At 46.3% G+C, this 8,656-nt stretch overlaps 1 non-coding gene across 1 annotated transcript; it reads left to right on the forward strand.

The window, feature by feature from the left end:
• The first annotated feature begins 757 nt into the window (after positions 1–757).
• Positions 758–8,373, forward strand: LOC109573081 (uncharacterized). The gene is made up of 5 exons (XR_002182900.2): positions 758–848; positions 6,214–6,288; positions 6,911–7,042; positions 7,557–7,708; positions 8,225–8,373. It is a non-coding gene; the product is annotated as an uncharacterized protein (transcript).
• Positions 8,374–8,656: the final 283 nt, after the last annotated feature.

The raw sequence follows: 8,656 nt of genomic DNA on the forward strand, positions 1-8,656 counted from the left end.
GAGGTGGGCTCAATCAAGAAAAGAATTAACCCAAGGGTCCAAGGTTACAAACATTGAGGCTACTACTTACATCTCTATACACCAATTATATCAATCAATACACTGCCAAGGACACAGTAGGTAAGGGATATGGAGACTTAGCAGCAAACATTGGCCCAACAAGTGAAAAACCCTTCACCAATACAATTTCTAATCAATCTTTTAACTGCTCAAAGGAATCTGTATTTAGACAGTTTAGAACATCTCATGCCTCTCACAGTTGGGAGGCTCTGAACAATCACATGTGGCCGGAAAAACCTATTCAGGCAGGCTAGAGGACTTCCAAAGGAATTTGTAGGTTGAAACACTGTCACACGCAGGAATTATTAACTGGAGCTGTAAGTTATTTCTTTTTTCATAGAGAGGTAGCGGGGGACAGCCTCCCGTAAAGTCAGAGGTGTAGGTGAAAGCACAAAGCAGAAAGTAGGCAGACTCTGGTTTTGGGGGTAGATGCTCGAGAATTTCCAGGGGGACTCCTGAGGCTCGATCCCGCCTTTGCGTATGCTGAGCCTCCTTCCTCACAACCTTTGCCACGAGTGGAGCTCCTCACTGCCAGCTCCCGGCAAACAGGACACTTGGCAGGGGTGGTAGCCTCTGGTCTTCTTGGCTTGCTTCTCCTGGCGTGTAGACTCTTCACTACAAGCAGGCTGGAGTAAGGGTGATGGAGATCCCTGTATTCTCAGCTTGCTATTGTTGAATGGCTCCTCAGCCCCATGATTGAAGTTGCGTTGGAGGAGACAGCCTCTAGCCTCTTGATCGCACCTGCCTGAAATTTCCCTCTATCCATCTGCGACACGGAATTGAGTGGGGTGAGTAAAGCTGGAAGCCTGCCCCACTGACAATGATGCTATATAGTCGTTGGCTGGACAAGGGGGATGAGAGAATCTGGCTTCTATTTTTTAATTTTTTATTTTTAAGGGTCTTTCTTGCTGAGTGAGGGCTTTCTCTAGTTTGGTAAGCAGGGACTATTCTCCAGGACTGCTTGAAGTCTTCTCATCATTCTGGCTCCTCTTGTCACAGAGCCCGGGCTCTATGGTGTGATGGCTTCAGTAATTGTGGCCCATGGGCTCAGTACTTGCAGTGCATGGGTTCAGTTGCCCTGAGACATGTGGGATCTTCCTGAAGCAAGGATCGAACTGGTGTCCCTTGCATTTCAAAGTGGATTCTTAACCACTGGACCTGCAGGGAAGCCCAGGAACCTTCTTTTTGCTACACCCAGTTAATGTTACTTTCATCACCCAGAGCTGGAGGTGCATGCAGAGCATTATTCCAAATCTCACAGACTTTTGCTGTTCTACTGATATTCAGTGTATTTCCTTAAAGAAATATTTCTTCTTTTTTTTTTTTGGCCACACAGTGCTAGCATGTGGGATCTTAGTTCCCCCAACCAGGGATGGAACTTCAGAGTCTTAACAACTGGACTGCCGGGCAGGTCCCTAAATAAATGTTTCTATGTAATCCATTTAGAGTGACAAAAATGAAAATTTCTTTGCTGCTTTTCTGGACACACAGGTGAAGTTTTTCTAGGTTCCCTAACTGGATAGCCCTTAATATCACCTGGTTTTTAGTTTTGTGCGCGCTAAGTCGCTTCAGTTGTGTCTGACACTGTGAAACCCTATGAACTGCAGCCCGCCAGGCTCCTCTGTCTATGGGATTCTCTAGGCAAGAATACTGGATTGTTGCTGTGCTCTTCTCCAGGTTTTTAGTTTTAGTCTCAGTTATCAGTCTCCACATCATAGAAGCCAAGAATGGCAACCTCACCTGAATGGTGACTTAAAGGTCATCACCAGCTCCCACAGCCTCTAAAGATTAGGCTCTGGCTTCCAGGTCCTTTATTATTTCTGACACTTGTGAATTTAACTTTGTCTTATTCAAGTTCAGCTACTAACTCATACATTGCTCTCCAGAATATCTGATTTTTTTTAAAAGGGCAACATGCCCTTTGAAAAACATCAGGGGACCAAATTTGTGCCACATTCTACATTAAGGAATGATGCCAGGGCAGAGAGCCCAGTCCATCTTGTTCTTCCAAAGATTACAGTCCACTGGGGAAGGGGGACAATTTAACTGCAAGAAGGAAGTGAGAAAACTGGCAAGACCTGACCAGAGATCCTCATACTGAGGAGTCCCAATATATTTCCAGACAGAAATAACATTTCAGATAGGTCAGGAAAGAACAAATCCTTTATTTATTTAATATTTTAATTTTATGGAGTGTTGTTGTTTTACTATGTTATGTGGGCTCCCCAGGTGGCTCAGTGGGTAAAGAATCCACCTGCAATGCAGGAGATGCAGGCAGACGTGATTTCGATTCCTAGGTCGAGAAGATCCCCTGGAGGAGGGCACGGGACCCCGCTCCAGTATTCTTGCCTGGAGAATCCCCATGGACAGAGGAGCCTGGTGGGCTACAGCCCATAGGGTGGCAAAGAGTCAGACACGACTGAAGTGGCTGAGCACACATTCTGTTGTGTTAGTTTCAGGCGTATAGCAAAGTTATTTAGTTATGCATATACATATATTAATTCTCTTTTAGATTCTTTTCTCATACAGGTTATCGCAGAGTATTGGATAGAGTTCCCCGTGCTACACAGGAGGTCCTCATTGGTCGTCTATCTTATATAGAGCAGGGTGAATGCGGTCATCCCAAGCTCCTGATTTATCCCTCCAGCCTCCATGTTTCCCCTTTGGGAACCATTTGTTTTCAAACTGTATACACTCTGCTTCTGCTTTGTAAATAAGTTCGTTTATATCTTAAAAAAAAAAAAAAGATCCCAAATGTGAGTGATATCATATGATATTTGTCTGAGTGAATGAGTGAAAGTTAGTCACTCCGTTGAGTCTGACTCTTTGCGACCTCATGGACTGTAGCCCGACAGGCTCCTCTGTCCATGGAATTCTCCAGGCAAGAATACTGGAGTGGCTTGCCATTCCTTTCTCCAGGGGATCTTCCCGACCCAGGGACTGAACCCTTATTTCCTGCCTCTTGTGGGTCTCCTGTATTGGCAAGAGGATTCTTTACCAATGAGACACTTGGGAATCCTGATAGTACACAGGGACTCATGGGAGGGACATCGAGAAAGAAGCGGATATGTGCATATGTATGGCTGACTCATTTTGCTATGTAGTAGAAACTAACCCAACATTGTAAAGCAGCTATGATGCTGTTGATTAGTCAGTAAGTCATAACCGACGCTTTTGTGACCCCATGAACTGTAGCCCACCAGGCTCCTTTGCACCTGGGATTTCCCAGGCAAGAATATCAGAGTGGGTTGCCATTTCCTTCTCCAAGGGATCTTCCTGACCCTGGGATCTATTCGTGTCTCCTGCACTGGCAGGCAGATTCTTTACCACTGAGCCACCAGGGAAGCCCAAAGTAACTATACTGAAATAAAAATTATTTAATAAAAAAATAAGCTTATATCATAAATACTATATGCTAACGAAGACAGTCAGAGAAGGCAATGGCACCCCACTCCAGTACTCGTGCCTGGAAAATCCCATGGACGGAGCAGCCTGGAAGGCTGCAGTCCATGGGGTCGCTAAGAGTCGGACATGACTGAGCAACTTCACTTTCACTTTTCACTTTCATGCACTGGAGAAGGACATGGCAACCCACTCCAGTGTTCTTGCCTGGAGAATCCCAGGGACGGGGGAGCCTGGTGGGCTGCCGTCTATGGGGTTGCACAGGGTCGGACACGACTGAAGCGACTTAGCAGAGAGCAGAACAAAAGCAGGAGACAGGGACTTCCCTGGTGGGCCAGTGGTTAAGACTCTGAGCTTCAAGTGCAAGGGGCTTGGGTTCCATCCCTGGCTGTAGAACTAAGAACCTCTGTATCATGAGATGCAGCCAAACAAGCAAACAGAAAGAAAACCAGAAGACAACTTGAGTGACTACGGGTTCAACATGCCTTGCAATCAAGTTGGAAAATCAGCCAATGGCAGGATGAAGTTCTACATTTGATTTCCAGCAATTTCAGCCCAGCAGCTCTAGGAGAAAGGGGTCAAGAAAGTCTTAAGGCATTTAGACAGCACTTGGGCTAAAAGTGTGAGTGCCTGAGCTCATCTTTTTCTTTCACCATTTTGTCTGATGACATTAGGAGCGACCAACCAAGGTCATTATATTCCTTAGTTTCTCCCCAAATGTTCAAATGTATTATCAACAGAGTCACATAGAACCCTGCTTGTTATTTTAAGTGATTGATTAGGCATATCTGCCAACAAAGGTCCATCTAGTCAAGGCTATGGTTTTTCCAGTGGTCATGTATGGATGTGAGAGTTGGACTGTGAAGAAAGCTGAGCGCCGAAGAATTGATGCTTTTCAACTGTGGTGTTGGAGAAGACCCTTGAGAGTCCCTTGGACTGCAAGGAGATCCAACCAGTCCATTCTGAAGGAGATCAGCCCTGGGATTTCTTTGGAAGGAATGATGCTAAAGCTGAAACTCCAGTACTTTGGCCACCTCATGCAAAGAGTTGACTCATTGGAAAAGACTCTGATGCTGGGAGGGATTGGGGGCAGAGGAGAAGGGGACGACAGAGGATGAGATGGCTGGATGGCATCACCGACTCGATGGACGTGAGTCTGAGTGAACTCCAGGAGTTGATGATGGACAGGGAGGCCTGGCGTGCTGCAATTCATGGGGTCACAAAGAGTCAGACACAACTGAGTGACTGAACTGAACTGAACAGATGTTTTGCCTATCAGTGGTCTCTTTACAACTGGGAGGTCATTAGTGTCTTTTATTTCAGCCACACCACGCAGCTTGCAGGATCTTAGTTCCCCAACCAGGAATCAAACTTGTACCCCTGAAGCAGAATTCAAAACCCTAGGTCTCATTTCAAATGCATTTCAAACCACTGAGGCTTGGTGACATTTAACTGCCAGCCAATGTCCTGTACTTTCCATCTGAGAGATAAACTTGAACAGCATGCTCTCAGGTTGAGGAATGATCAAGCACTGACCAGGTGAGGTTGATTCCTATCAGGTTGAAGGGGTGTTGGGGTCACCAGTTATTTAAGAAGCAAAATGACTTGGTCAGCCACAGGAGAGCAAGCTACCATGGCACTGCGTTTGGGGCTCTTTCTGATTTGGGCTGGCGTGTCTATGTTTCTACAACTGGACCCTGTGAATGGAGGTGAGAGAGGGGTGACAGGCTAGAAATGGTGAGAAAGACCCTGCCCCAGACATGGACTGATAATTAAGGTCATAATAATAATAATAATAGCAGTGACAAATCATCTCCCATTTCTTGAGTACGTCCCAAAGGACAGACATTATGAAGGGCTTCACATTTTATTTAATATCCAAGAAACTCTATGAAATTGAAACACAGATGAGTTTGACAGCAAAGCTAAAGGCCTTTTTGAGAGCTGCCTCATTCCTGAATCTCCATTGCACTGTCCCAGACACAGGCAACCTACTCCCAGGGTTGGTTATTTTGTTCAAATGAAGAGCTTTTGATGTTTGTAGAGTTGACTGTTTGAAATCTTGGGTTGGCCAAGAAGAAAGTCCACTTGGTTTTGCCATAACATCATATGGAAAAACCAGAACCAACTTTTGGGCCAACCCAGTCACAGGGACAGTGTGGTCTCAGGGCAGGTCCAATCAACAGTGCACTACAGCAGACCCTGACTTTGCGGTTGAATTCATGGATGTTCATAGGGGAGCAGTGAGAACGTGTCAGGGTCTCCCTCCCCTGTTCTGCTTAGCTCCTGGTCTTCGAGTATCTTGTTCAGGTAAACAAGGACTTCAAAATAGAAAAGAAAATAAAAGTTAGAGATGCTAGGCAGGTCCTACTATAGATGATATTCTGGTCATGGCCCTGCTTTGTTTTGTTTTTGGTTTTTTTAGTTGTTCATGTTATTTTGTGTGTGTGTTTGTTTTTTAAAAATTGTAATTGGAGAATAAGTGCTTTACAGAGTTTATATATATATATATATCCCTTCCCTCTTGCGACTCCTTCCAGCCCCACCCACCATCCTACTCCTCTAGGTTGAAAACACAGAGGGTGGGCTGGGCTCCCTGCGTGATATAGCAGCTCCCCACTAGCTGTCTGTTTTACACAGGGTGGTGTAGATATGCCAGTGGTACTCTCTCAATTCGTCCCACCTAAGCCTAACCCTGCTTTGTTCCTGCTCCTCCTCCGTCCATCTCCTCTGCTCCTGCTTTTCTTCCAGATGAGCAGCTGTCTGAGGACAAGGTCATTCTTCCTAAAGAAAAGAAAGACCCTGCTTCTGGTGCAGAAACCAAAGGTAATCAACAGCGGAAGAGAATGACAACAAACCACAGTCCAGGGCAACGAATTCACATGTGCGGCAGAGGAACGGATGGGGATTCTCCAGAGATACTTTACAGGCAGGAGCTCATAGCACCCTTTCAGTCACGGGAGGAGGCAGCTGTGCACGTCCCCCAAGGGGGCGATCCCAGACAGCAGAACTATGTGTACGTGGCAGGGCTGGAATCTGAACCCGGAATCTAGGCTTCAGCGCTGGTGCCACATGCTGAAGTAGAAACTGTCCAAAGTCACATTTGTACACCAGTCCTTACAATTTGTATATTTTTAACATGTCAACTAGTCACTTTTCATTTGTATTTCTTCGTATTTACAGACAGGTGTATATATCCAAATGATTTTTTTTTTTCACTATCAAAAAACAGTAAAGTAGAAACTTCCCAAAATTAGAGAAGCCTTCCTAGTCCCTGAGGGAGGGACCACGCCACACTGACCTTGGCATCCCCGATGCTTAGCAGGGGCTCTGTACACAGCAGGCTTGGCGCTGATGGGCAGGCGTGAAAGGAGATTTTGCCAGAGTTACCACAGACATCATGAAACCCTGAGTGCCAAAGAAGCGAACAATGTCTTTCTTCTTTCAGATAATAAATGTGTTTTCCCATTCATCTATGGAAACAAAAAGTATTTTGACTGCACATTGCATGGTTCCTTATTCCTGTGGTGTTCCCTCGATGCAGACTATACAGGAAGATGGAAATACTGTACTAAGAATGGTAAGCATGCAGCCTGTCCTCGTGTGAGAAGCACCTGGCTTCCCAGATGAAGGCGGAAAGTCCAAATTGCCTCCTAGAGGGAAGCCTCAGGCGTCTCCTGATCCAGCTCTCTGTGTTCCGTTCCTGTCCCTTTCTCTCTTTTTTGGGGGGAGGTGGGGAGGGCTCTGCTCAGTCTTTGTTGCTGGGCCCAGGTTTTCTCCAGTTGCAGCAAGTGGGGTCTCCTCTTTGCTGGTGTGTGGGTTTCTCACTGTGGTGGCTTCTCTTGTTGGGTAGCACAGGCTCTAGGCACAAGGGCTTCAGTCGTTGCAGCCCGTGGGTTCAGTAGTTGAGGTGCCCATACTTATTTCCTCCTCGGTGTGTGGAATCTTCCCAGACCAGAGGTGGAACCAGAGTCTCTTGCATGGCAAGGTATTCTTAACCACTGCACTACCAGGGAAGCCCCACTTTCTCTTGATAACACTAAAAATAATCCTCCTGCAATTAATACTTTCACCTATCCCTTCTATTTTTCCAGACTATGCCAAATGTGTCTTTCCCTTTATCTATGAAGGCAAGTCATATGACACTTGCATAATAATTGGGAGTACATTTATGAACTATTGGTGCTCACTCTCTTCAAACTATGATGAGGATGGAGTTTGGAAGTATTGCTAGCAGTAAAAAGAGGTAAGAGTGTCCAGGGAGGATGGATAGAAACAGGGGTGAGCAGGGAAGAGGAAGGGCTGGGTAAGGAGGTGCAGTAAGATGCCAGAGCGAGGAAGGAAGAGGCAGGGGGAGAGAGGGGATGAAGGAGAAAGATGCAGGGCAAAGAGTGAGGAGCAGAGGTTCACGAGGAGAGCGATACAGACATGAGGATGAGGAAAGGGGGAAGGAGAGACGGAAACAGAGGAAGAGACAAGGGCGAAATGCGAGAGAAGTGGAGAGGCGAATCCAGAAGAGAGAGAGATTGCAAGATGACAAATGCAAGGAGGAGTATCTGGGGAGGATCAGTAGCAAGAGAAGACGGAAGGAAGGTGAGAAAGGGGCAGAGAGAGGACAACACAGTTTTAGGAGCAGGCCTGAGACAGTAGGAGCCAAGATGGGATGAACAGAAAGCAAAGGAGAAACAGATCTTTGCCCTCTGTGGGGCTGACTGGGAAACAAAACAGACTTCATTAACACAGACTCCAAAATTATGTTCAGTTACTGTCCAGTACATCCACCCATGGCCACGGATGCAATCAAGCCTTCAAAACTTCAGTGGAGAAAATCAAGAACTCTCAAGCAAAGGTGATGCTCTGAGCGACAGAGGTGAAATTCTTTCCCTACATCTCTGCCTTGTGCCTGCTGGGCATGGGTCCAATCAATAAACACTTTCTCTGCAGGTGTGGCCTTTGTCCTACAAAGAAACCTGTGTATCAGATGGGAGGGTCTCAGTGTGCTCCGGTTAACCAGGCAGGATCTTGTTTTCCTTTCCCTTCCTTGGGGTCCCGATGGAACTTCAAAGCACATCACAATTGTCCCTCCTAGGGGTCTGATTGACAGCTGAAGACCTGGTGGTAAGGCCAGAAGTGGGATGGGAGGAGAGTCCCAGAGGATACCAAGGCCCCGTTCCTGTCGTAAGAGATCTTTCTT

The sequence above is a fragment of the Bos indicus genome, chromosome 18 (assembly GCF_029378745.1).
Source record: "Bos indicus isolate NIAB-ARS_2022 breed Sahiwal x Tharparkar chromosome 18, NIAB-ARS_B.indTharparkar_mat_pri_1.0, whole genome shotgun sequence".
Lineage (NCBI taxonomy): Eukaryota > Metazoa > Chordata > Mammalia > Artiodactyla > Bovidae > Bos > Bos indicus.